This window comes from Podarcis filfolensis, assembly GCF_964270895.1.
Source record: "Podarcis filfolensis genome assembly, chromosome: 4".
Taxonomy (NCBI): Eukaryota; Metazoa; Chordata; class Lepidosauria; order Squamata; family Lacertidae; genus Podarcis; species Podarcis filfolensis.
This window is the reverse complement of record NC_139607.1, coordinates 92,853,027-92,865,054: the sequence shown is the minus strand read 5'-3', so window position 1 is coordinate 92,865,054 and position 12,028 is coordinate 92,853,027. Positions and strand designations below refer to the sequence as shown.

At 47.9% G+C, this 12,028-nt stretch overlaps 1 long non-coding RNA gene across 1 annotated transcript in view; it reads right to left on the bottom strand.

Annotated features, from left to right (window-relative positions):
- LOC310761001 overlaps positions 1–12,028 on the bottom strand; it is a 50,689-nt gene that overhangs the window by 21,359 nt on the left and 17,302 nt on the right. The window contains exons 3-4 of the long non-coding RNA XR_014547169.1: positions 7,142–7,245; positions 6,010–6,156 (exon numbers count right to left, since the gene is read on the bottom strand). This is a non-coding gene — a long non-coding RNA (uncharacterized lncRNA). The remainder of the gene's footprint in view (positions 1–6,009; positions 6,157–7,141; positions 7,246–12,028) is intronic.

Sequence of the window (12,028 nt, the reverse complement as noted above, 5' to 3'; positions counted from 1 at the left end):
TACACTACACTATAAGTTTAGCAATCGCTTTCTTGCACTCATGTTGCATTTGGGAAACAGATGGAGTTCTGAGCATAAGAGGGGCCATAAAATTTGTTGATCACCAGGACAAAACACATTTGTTACAACATGTCAAAGGAATACAGAGCTTGGAAAGTCAGCGCTCACATCATTTCCTAAACATAGATACTTGATTTATTTCAATGAGGAAATGGAACAGTGCAAGGTGTAATTCTGGCAGAGCTTTTCTGAGCGAGAAAACTGGCCAGCAAAGCCCAGCTTACACAGGGTACTGTTCAGAAATGCCACCTGCACATACACTGGCAGCCCAAAGTGGCTCAATCCATTCATCTTCATCATTCTCATCAAGTTTGTCTTTTAAGGAGAATCAATACATCTTTCAAACCAAGTTCCTTGTTCTCTCCGCACTGTGACAGCACCTTTTATGAATAGGATATTTTAAAAGTTTGAACTCTTTCTGTTTTAGTTTATTTATTTATTTCGACGCTGCAGGATTGCTATCAAAGACAAGAGCGCAGCATCTTAGCTATTCTTTTCCGTGAGAAATTGATTGCTTATGAAGTCCTCCTTTTGGGTCTTCACATGAATATTTTCATTCTGAGCAGAATTAGAGCAACCCGGAGCATTTTAATGTATGAAAATGGTATTCCGGATTCATATATATTCCACTGTTCCTGTTTTCAGCCACAGACAATGTTTGTCCCCAGCATCCCACTGGCAAATAGATTTCCTTTGATCATTGTAGCATTAGTGATTTGAGTGATAAATATTACATCAACCAATACTTCTTCCTTTTGTCTGCTCAGTTTGAGGCTTTCAGGCAGATGCCTCCTTTGAGCCCAAACAAATTTATCTTACTATTAGTTTGGTTTGGCTTTATGCGGTGATATTTGCATTGCTAAATACACCTAGAGAAAAACGCCAAGGCCCTCTTCTCGCTGAAACTGTAAATCCATGTCAGGGCTGCAAATGGGGTTCACCAGTGGCGTAGCATGGGGGTGCAGGGGGGCCGGCCGCACCGGGCGCAACATCTGGGGGGCGCGCTCGCCGCCTCCGGAGTCGCCGAAGAGCCTCGGGCGCAGGCTGTAGTAGAGCCCCATGTCTCGCGGAACCGACGAGCTGTGCGCGCGTCGGGGCTGAAGGCGTCCGGCAGGCAGCGGCTCTCAGCGCTCGCCACGGCCCCCGCGCGTCAGGGCTGCAGAGGGCGCGCCAGGCAGCCCCTCCTCACAGCCCCTCCGCCGCTTCTGCTGCAGCTGCTGGGCCATGTTGCATTTTTCTTGCCTCTCTGCCCTCCTCCTCCGGGCAAGCGACGTCGTTTGGGCGGCAGCGCCAGCGGCAACTCGCCTCAGATCACCTGACACGGACCCGCCACCGCTGCCGTGGCTACCTTACTGTAAATACCCCAGCCCAGGCAGCAGCAAGAAGAAGCTGGCAGCGGCGGCAGGTTAGGGGTTAGGGGGCGCAAATTACTTGCCTTGCCCCGGGTTAGGGGGCACAAATTACTTGCCTTGCCCCGGGTTAGGGGGCGCAAATTACTTGCCTTGCCCCGGGTGCTGACAACCCACGCTACGCCGCTGGGGTTCACATTTGTGTGCAAAATTCCCCACAAATATGCACACACAATAATACACACAGAAAGAGAAAACCAGATGAGTCCTAGCTTGGCCCTTTGCCTTGCATGCCACTTTTCAATATGCAGGGATTCTGAGAGAAAGAGAGAGCTCGTCCACACTTCTCCTTGTCTTATGCCTAGAAAGCATGGGTCCAAACGGTTTTCCCACTTGCCCCCAGTCTTTTTCCCAGGGAAAACCTGCCTCTTAGCTTTTAATCAGAACAAACAGCAATACAGTGGTACCTCGGGTTAAGTACTTAATTCGTTCCGGAGGTCCATTCTTAACCTGAAACTGTTCTTAGCCTGAAGCACCACTTTAGCTAATGGGGCCTCCTGCTGCTGCTGTGCCACTGTTGCACGATTTCTGTTCTCATCCTGAAGCAAAGTTCTTAACCCAAGGTACTATTTCTGGGTTAGCGGAGTCTGTAACCTGAAGCGTCTGTAACCCAAGGTACCACTGTACAAGGAAAACTTAACTGCCGTTTATGCTAGAGAGCAGCCCCCCCCCGAGGGGGGGGAGCAAGGGGCAGTGGCAGAACAAGCCAATAGGGTGCCTGGGGCGGTGAGCGTGCCCTGGGCCCAGGGGCAGGGCCAGCCACCTGCGGGGCGGGGCCAACCGGGGCAGAAGACTCTGCAGGGCCTCTGAGCATAGCTGTCAACGTTTCCCTTTTTTAAAGGGAAATTCCCTTATTCCGAATAGGATTCCTCACAAGAAAAGAGAAAAGTTGACAGCTATGCCTCTGAGGAGTCTGCCTACCTCCTCCCACTCAGCCGCCCTACAGCTGAGGGGAAGGTGGTGGGCGGACTGTTTGAGGCAGTGCAGAACCTACGGGCGCCCAAGCCACTGTATCACCCCCAGGAGAAACGCGTGGCTTGGGCGTGCTGCAGGTCCCATGGCGTGCAGCATTTTGTCACCTCCCCCTTAGTGGTGACATCCGGGGTGGCCCGCCCCTGCTGCACCCCCCTTTCTCTGCCCCTGGCAAGGGTGTGTGTGTGTGTGTGTGTGTGAAAGAGAGAGAGAGAGAGAGAGAGAGAATTATAGTTTGTTAAGGGTGCTGGGAGTTCTTCCCTTCACACAGCTACAATTCCCAGAGTCCCCCCGGGAAGCGAGATTGATTGTTAAACCCCTCTGCAAATTGTAGCTCTGTGGGGGCAATAGTGCGGGGGGGGGGGTCCCAGCACTCTTAACAAGTTACATTTCCCAGGACTCTTTGGAGAAAGTCACGACGGTTTAAAGTGGCATGGTAGTTCTTTAAAGGTATAGTGCAGATGGGACCATTTCAAAGATGCTGTCCTTTGTGCTGCTATCCCGCAGCAAATGGTGAGAGACAGCCAAGTAACATTTCAGCATATGAAGGAAAGAAAGAAACCAAAGGAAGTTGGTGGCTGTATCGGGGGGGGGGGGGGGCGGGGAGCAAAAAAAAACAAAACACAATAAGCAGGGCCGGATTTAGGTGTGATGAGGCCCCAGGCTACTGAAGGTAATGGGGCCCTTTATATGTCCAGCTGCCCTTTCTTAACAACAATTTGTCGCTGTTTTTTTGTGTTGAATATATGCTATGTGGTAATTTATGGACCTAATAGGTATCTAAAGCCATTTGCACATGTTGCCATGCAACCCGTCCATGCAGAATGTAGGCACCTTATATATAGAAATGAGTAAACCAGTGATATTTTAGGGAGCAGATGAGCAGGCGGGGCCCATGACTTACATCATAGGAGCCCACACAACACAAAACACTGTATGTAGGTTTTATTTTATTTGTTTTTATCTTATATTTTGGAAATGTACATCCAGGTTTTTTCCCCTTTAATTTTTTGGGGGGGCCCCAAGAGAGTGGGAGCCTAAGCTATAGCTTGTTTAGCTTATATGTACCGTATTTTTCGCTCCATAGGGCGCACCGGCCCATAGGACGCACCTAGTTTTTTTGGGGGGGAATAAAGGGGAAAAAAATTATTCCCCCTCCAGGCACGCGGCTGGGGCGGGGGATGCTCGAGCTTCCCCCGACCCCAGCCCCCAGAACAGGCTGCCATCTGCAAGCCTAGGGAGCCCGGCGGGAAGTCGTGCCGGTCTCCCCAGGCTTACGGATATCTGTCCCCCGAGCTTGTGGGGCTGGCAGCCTCCAAACCAGGTCAGGGAACAGCGGGATGGCAGCGCTCTGCCTCCCCGCTGTCCCCCGAGCTTGTGGGGCTGCCCGATATCTGCACGAAGCCTGGGGCGCGCTGTGCAGCACGCCCCAGGCTTCAGGATGCAGGCTGCTATCCGCAAGCCTTGGGATCCTGACGGGAACTCCCACAGAGATCCCAAGGCTTGCCGATAGCTTCCTGAAGCCTGGAGAGCGAGAGGGGTCAGTGCGCACCGACCCCTCTCGCTCTCCAGGCTTCAGCGAAAGCCTGCATTCGCCCCATAGGACGCACACACATTTCCCCTTCATTTTTGGAGTGGAAAAAGTGTGTCCTATAGGGCAAAAAATACGGTAAGTCCAGCACTGATGGTAACATCCAACCGGTGTTTGGTGTGGCACGCCACACTGGTGTGTCAGGAGAGGGTGGCAAGTGTGGCAGGAAGATTCAAGGACAATCAGTATTATATTTTCAGAATGATTTGTGCTCTTATGTAGCTGCATTGCTTTATACTTTCTGGATGTCCCCTGATCATGTTCTAAAGTAGCTGTATCCCATGTTATGAATCAAGGACTGCGAGCAAATTTTTAATCTGAAAAGTGTGACCCAGAGATAAATGTTTTGAGAACCACTGCTCCAAACCAATATAGGCTGAGATCCCTTTGCATTCTAAGAGGCCCTTCAAATGCTAGACACAAACTCGATATTTGTGAACACTAGATACACATGCTAATGATACAATTAGGGATGTTTCTCTCCCCCCCTCCCCTCCCCCCAAAAAAGCAGGGGGAAAGCATTCCAATAGTGTGATAATTCTTATCAATTGCCGCCTGACAGAATTTGTCCGAAAGCTTTCCAGGAGTCATTATATTCTTCTCGTATTCACTCCCCCAACACCCTGCATGCCATCTCTTCTGTTTTTCTGCCCGCTGCAATTATTTCTGAATTAATTATGGACCATTTGTTCCTCTTTTTCCTTTCCCATCGCTCATGGCTATCAGTTGGTTATTTACATTGGATTTTACTTCTGTAATGCTTTTAACTGTTAGATGTGGACTCACTTTAACGGCACGACGGATGGAGCACAGCTCTCTGCAGGATCCAGGATGTTTTTTGCGGGCCCTCTGCCTGGTTCCCTGTAACCTCACTTCTTGCAGTGAGTGAACCACCAGAAGGCCCTTGGAGCTGGACCTCAATGTCTGGGCTGAACAATGTGGATGGAGATGCTCCTTTGAGTATACAGGACCGAAGCCGTTTAGGGCTTTAAAAGTCAGCACCAACACATTGAGTTGTGCTCGGAAACATACTGGGAGCCAGTGAAGATCCTTTAGGACAAGTGTTATATGGTCCCTGCGGCCACTCCCAGTCACCAGTTTTGCTGCCGCATTCTGGATTAGTTGTAGTTTCCGAGTCACCTTCAAAGGTAGCCCCACGTAGAGCACATTGCAGTAGTCCAAGTGGGAGATAACTAGGGCATGTACCACTCTGGTGAGACAGTCTGTGAACAAGTAGTCTCAGCTGGTGTACCAGTTGAAGCTGGTAGACAGCTGTCCTGGAAACAGACTTGACCTGCACCTCCATGGACAGCTGTGAATCCAAAATGACTCCCAGGGGCACAATTACCCTATTCAGGACCAGGGAATCCCCACTTTCCCACCTTCTGTCCCCCAGAAACAGTACTTCTGTCTTGTTGGGGTTTAACGTTAACCAGTTGACTGCCACGGAAGGTGCAAAATGTAGCTTGGCAACATCTGAAGGGGGCTCACTACCCGTGAGCTTGTGAAATCCTTTTCAAAGCTACTGCTATTCAAACTCTGACAGCATCTCTAAGCTCTAGCCAAAACAGCTTTGCCCCTATTATCTTCTATTCCTTGTTAGAATACAAAGGCATGTCTTGTTAACAGCGGTACGACCGTTATATAACTCTGCACATCAGGGTCTACTTAACTTTGAAAAGGATCTTGTGAATAATAATATAGGCATTATAAATATCACAGTGGCAGATCTTGATTGACAGGATGAGACAGCTCTACCCATTAAGACGAGCCACAAAAGCTAGCGGGGACTTCAGAGGTAATCAGACTGCAAAGCAGAACTTCTGGCCTTTTTCCATTATAGAGATGATAAAATCCAGCTACTGTTGTTCCCCCGCCCCTCCTTTTTAATATTTCAGTCTTGAAACACTTTAATTTAATTAAATGCTCTCTCTGAAAAAGGAACTGATTTGCCATCTGTATTAAATGGTCTCTTACCCAAAGGAGCAGATGATTAGCTTCGTTCCATTTTCGGTGTCAAGGAGATCCAGAACTGGGCAGCAGAAGGGGCAGGGGAGATGATGAAGGACGACGAAACACATCCTGCAGCTGTAAAGCAATGCCACATCCCACCTCCAGGCAAACCTGGAGGGAAAACAGTGGTGCACTCTGTTTTAGAGCAGGTAAGAGAAGGTAAATGGGATGCGGGTGGCGCTGTGGGTTAAACCACAGAGCCTAGGACTTGCCGATCAGAAGGTCGGTGGTTCGAATCCCCGTGACGGGGTGAGCTCCCATTGCTCGGTCCCTGCTCCTGCCAACCTAGCAGTTCGAAAGCACATCAAAGTGCAAGTAGATAAATAGGTACCACTCCGGCAGGAAGGTAAACAGCGTTTCCGTGCGCTGCTCTGGTTCGCCAGAAGCGGCTTAGTCATGCTGGGCACATGACCTGGAAGCTGTACGTCGGCTCCCTCGGGCAATAAAGTGAGATGAGTGCCACAACCCCAGAGTCAGCCACGACTGGACCTAACGGTCAGGGGTTCCTTTACCTTTTACCTTTAAGAACACTTTAAAATAGAGATAGATGATTCCAGTGAAATCTTCTCTATTAGGGCAATCAGGGCACTACCCGACCAACTTCATGCCACAATCACACCATACACTTAAAGCGCTATGATGACACTTGAAGCAGTCAGGTTCCCCCCCCCCAAAAAAAAGAATTCTGGGAACAGCTGTGTGTTAAGGGGTGCTGAGACTTGTCATGAGGCCCCTATTATCTTCGCAGAGCTCCAATTCTCAGAGTTCCCTATGAAGGAGAATTGAATGTCAAACCATTCTGATTATTGCAGCTCTGTGAGGGGGAATAGGGGCCTCCTAACAACTCTCCAGAAATATTTTGGGGAAGCCATGACTGTTTAAAGCGCCATCATATTGCTATAAATGTATGGTGTTGATGTCATTAATGAGCCAGCTCCCAGGCAAGGGTTGCAGCCAACTGAAGAAAGCAGCCAGGAACAGAGAGGGTTAACTGCCATGCAGGATGGGCATTGACTAGTGCCAATGCCCCCAGCCCTTAGAATGCCGGCTGATAAGGAAATGGCGGGGAGCAAGCTAGAACGCAGTCAAAGCTCACCAGAAGCACAAACAGGCAGGAAAGAGTTAAGAGACAGCATCTCAGAGAATGGGGAAGAGGAGGGAGCTGACCCACTCAGTCCGAGGTCTTGACAAATGGGAGGGCTGAAAGACAGGAAGCAAAACAAAAGGCGTATGAAGCGAAAGTTCAGTTGCTTCTGGTCACACTGGAAGCAGTCTTCAGATGGGTCATCTTGACTGGTGCTGCCGGAGGCTTTGTTACACCCATCCGGAGCTATCTGTTGTTTTTGCAATAAATCCTCCTTTTTAATTAACGATGCTTGCAGTATTATCAAGCTGGAAACTTGGATGCATTACAGTAGATATGGTCTCAGTCTTTCCTCAGTCAGCTCCCACCTTCCTGCCTTCTTACTTAAAACCAGCCCAAGCCATGAGGCTAGCTGTCAGTTTCCTCCTCTTAGGTCTCAGTGTTGCCCTTGTAGAACTCTGTTTGGGCTCCTTGCCTTCTGCCCTTCCAGTCCCAATGGGCACCAGCCACAACTGCATGTTTCCAGCATGCTTTGGAAACCACACTGTGCGGTTGGGGAAGCTACCCTGGAGATTGTGGCTGAGGAACGGGACATGTGTCAGGCCTGGTCTATGGGCAGTAGTTTGACCAGAGTGAGGGGACAGCTCAGGCCAGAAAGCAACCAAGGGCTACTGAAGACTGTTTTAAAACTAGAGATATCTGTCCCCCTACACCTAGATCCTAAAAGTATTCTAGATGCTGTCCATGGTACCAAGTAGGGTTTCCAAACAGCCTTCAAAGGAAGCCCCACATACAGCCCATTCCACAATCCAAGTGGGATGTTATGAGAGCATGGATAACTGGCCAACTGGTGTGTGCAACCCTCTGATGGCAAGACATCCTTCATGCTACAGGGACCATTTCGACCTTCAAAGTTAAAAATGGATCAGGTAGTCTCCCCAGGCTGGGATGGCCCTGACCTGTTAGGGAAGGGCCATCTCATCCAGAAGAAGACTCAGTTAAGATACAATATTTAAGGTGCAAATTGATAAATAGGACTGCAAGGCTATGAATCTCAAACCTTCCTCATTTTCTGTCCTTACCTGGTATCCCTGGCAAAGGAGGAGTTAAGTACCCAAGACTCCACAGACCTACAAACTGTGGATTTCGATGTTATGAGCAAATCACATTAAGTTCTTTTTTTATTAGTACAAGCCAGAGCAATTCTAAACGAATGGTTGACGTTAACACGTTCTTCTTTACCTTGATCTCTCCTAGGATATTCTTGTAAACAAAGCATTTTATAGGAATGAGGTTTTACCTATAAAACCTTTGCTAAATAAGTTTCTTCTGACTGCCTTGTTAAAAACTCCCTTGGTCAAGGTAAATTAAGGTTTGCCAGACAAAATAAGGGAAGAATAGACTATTTCAAAGAAGGGAATTTTTTTTTTAAGGTCCCTAAAGTGAAAGCAAACTTTCCATCCACCATTTTGAAACTGAACAGCTCTTTTCTTGGCACTGTCATCAGTTGTCAAACCATCAGTTCCAACGAATGATATTTGACAGCAGTTTATTTATATTACTTACTAGTTATCTGCATGACTATATTTTATGCTAGGTATTTGTATACAAGTGCCCAAAGGAACAAAGAAAAAATTAAAACGTAAAAACAATTTGACACACAGACATATACAGTACAGTCAAACCTCTATTTTCGAACGTCTCAGCTGCCAAACGTTTCAGAAGCCGAATGCCAAAAACCCAGAAGTGAATGCTTCGGTTTTCAAATGCACCTTGGAAGTCAAACGACTTCCGAGGTACATTTTTCATTTTTTCCCCTGTAAGGATACCAAGGGGTTGCTCGAGAGCAAGCAGGCAAATGCCTCCCTGCTCGGATGTGAAGCCTTGCTTTTGATGCCAAAATAAACTTATCTGTCCGGAGCGCCACTCTCCCGTGGCTGGCTCATTCACTGGCAGAATCTGAGAGTGGGCGGTCCTTAAACCTTCCCCAGCAAAGTAGTTTCTTGACACCCAGTCTGCGCCTCCCCTCTCGGCGCAAAAGCTTACTGCGCAAGGAGGGTGTGGGTGACGGAGGACCTCTCTCCTCCCCGCTTTGCCCAGGCAAGGTGTCCTGGCACCGCCTCGCCTCCTCCGAGCCCTGAAGCCTCTCTCCCCTGGAGGCATGGTTACTCTCCTCTGCTGAGGAGGAGCTGCTTCCCACGATCTTTGGGGGCTCTCTGTAATCCATCCTGCTTTCCCCCTCTCACCCCTGAGCCGATGGCAGTTCCCTGACACCCCCCATTGACTTTGCAGCCAGCCCTTTGATCCTCGGTTTTTGAACATTTCAGAAGTTGAACGGACTTCCAGAATGATTATGTTCGAAAACCAAGGTTCCACTGTAATTGCATTTGATAAATGGGGGGCAGGGTGAAATTTTAATATTTATTAAAATTATTATTTACAATTTTGATAGCCCACCAAATCACCAAAGATTTCTGAGATGTCTTACAAGATGCAGCCACAACTACAAGAAGAGAAAAAACAGATTTTTATTTTTTTTAAAGAAGGGTTGGAAGGGATCCCAAAACATCTCTAGTCCAAGCCCCTGCAATGCAGGATCAAATCAGTTTATTTAGATGAAATGCCCATGTAAGCCAGAAGTATTTTATCTTATAATCAAAACTTATCAGAGCAGGATTATAGTAGTAACCAGGAGAAGGATGACCAGAGATGGCGGGGTGCCCACAAACAGTGGCGTAGCGTGGGGGTGCAGGGGGGGCTGGCCGCACCGGGCGCAACATCTGGGGGTTAGGGTTAGGGGGCGCAAATCCACGGGTTAGGGGGCGCAAATCCATGGGTTAGGGGGCGCAAATTACTTGCCTTGCCCCGGGTGCTGACAACCCACGCTACGCTCCTGCGCACAAAGGAGGCAAATGGGAAGGTGGAGGTATTTGGGTTAGTATCTGAGTTTGTCATTCCATGGCAGACTTTGTGAAATGAAACTTCCTCCTCTTCTCTCTCCTGCAAGCTACCCATGTTCAACCTCAAAATTTGAGGAGGGGAAGGAGAAGTCCCACTGTGTGACTAAATCTCCATACATGCAGCCTTGGGATACAACTCTCAGATCTTAAACTGGACAGGTTTATATGAAAGAAAGTGGTCCTTCAGGTATCCCAGCACCAGGCAATTTAGAGCTTTGGGGGACAAAACAAAATTGTGTTTTGAATTTAAATTGTGCCCAGAAAAAAAATTAAAAAGTGGATAGCCAGGGAAGTTATCATTCCTCTGATTTTTATCAGCCACCTTGCAGGTATAATCTGAGCTGATTGAAACTTTCCAAGCAATCTCCCTAGGCAGTCCCATGCATCACCAAAATGTAACCATTGTATAATCTTAGGGATACTTTGGGATGCAGCGACTCTGAGAAGAGCACAATGCCAAATCTGATAGGATCTGGTTGTCCGGCTCTGTAGCACAATCTGTCAAATTAATTTATTCTGATTCTTTCTCTCTTTTTTTGGCATTTTATTGAAATCCTTACATTCTGTATGAAGATATGCTTTCAGCAGTGATATGCAATACTGTATCTTTGGAATGAACACCCTGCTGGGTGTGATTTAGGCACTAGTCCATCCAATTTGCAACACCTGATGAAAGATCCTATCTGATGCCTTGCAGGAGACAAGAGCTAAGATATACAAAGCAGGAACCGGGGAGAGATTTGGTTCAACATGCCAGTGATTATTGGAAACTCGGATTTTTCTCCCTGAAGCCACATCACATGAAACGAGAGAGAGAGAGAAGGAAACGGAGAGCAATTATTTCCAAAAACCTGAAACGTCTTTTCCTAATGTTTGCCGAACTGTGTTTAGGTACTGCTTTAACTCATAGGAGAGATAGCCATAAGAAACATTTGCTGTAAGTGGATCTGACTCGGGGAGCAATCTTAAACTGGCATAAAAGAAAGCAAGTGCGAAGTTACACTGAATCCAAACTCTGTTGAGCAGCATGGCTGCTATTGCTGCTCAGCCTAAGATGGGGGAGGGAGGCTATGCCAGGTTCCCAGATCATGTGACTCAGCTGAATGGGCTTAGGATCCAGCCTAAGTCCCCCCTCTCTGGTCCCAACCCCCCTGTATCCTCTTTTTGGGACTGGTTGGTTCCTGGCTGAATGGTTAAATGAGAGAGCAGGAGAACTATGCATGCCACATCGAGGTCCTTGGGGAGAAAGGGGTTGTATAAGTGCAGTGAATAAATAAATACAATTTAAATACGCATTTTGCGAGAATGGGGGTGGAAATAGAGGATTAATAGGAGCTGATTAATAGATCCCCTCGGGGGATCCCTTCCAACTCTACTATTCTATGATTCTATATGGAAACAGAATGGAAAGGAATTTTGAGTATAATATGACATGGCTGGAGGAGACTCTTGAGAGTCCCATGGACTGCAAGAAGATCAAACCTATCCGTTCTTAAGGAAATCAGCCCTGAGTGCTCACTGGAAGGACAGATCCTGAAGCTGAGGCTCCCATACTTTGGCCACCTCATGAGAAGAGAAGACTCCCTGGAAAAGACCCTGATGTTGGGAAAGAAGAAGAGCACATGGAGAAGGGGACGACAGAGGACAAGATGGTTGGACAGTGTTCTTGAAGCTACTAACATGAGTCTCACCAAACTGTGGGAGGCAGTGGAAGACAGGAGTGCCTGGCGTGCTCTGGTCCAGGGGGTCACAAAGAGTCGGATGCGACTAAATGACTAAACAACAACATGACATGGAGTACAGTGGTACCTTGAGTTACAGACGCTTCAGGTTACAGACGCTTCAGGTTACAGACTCCTCTAACCCAGAAATAGTACCTCGGGTTAAGAACTTTGCTTCAGCATGAGAACAGAAATCGTGCTCCGGTGGCACAGCGGGA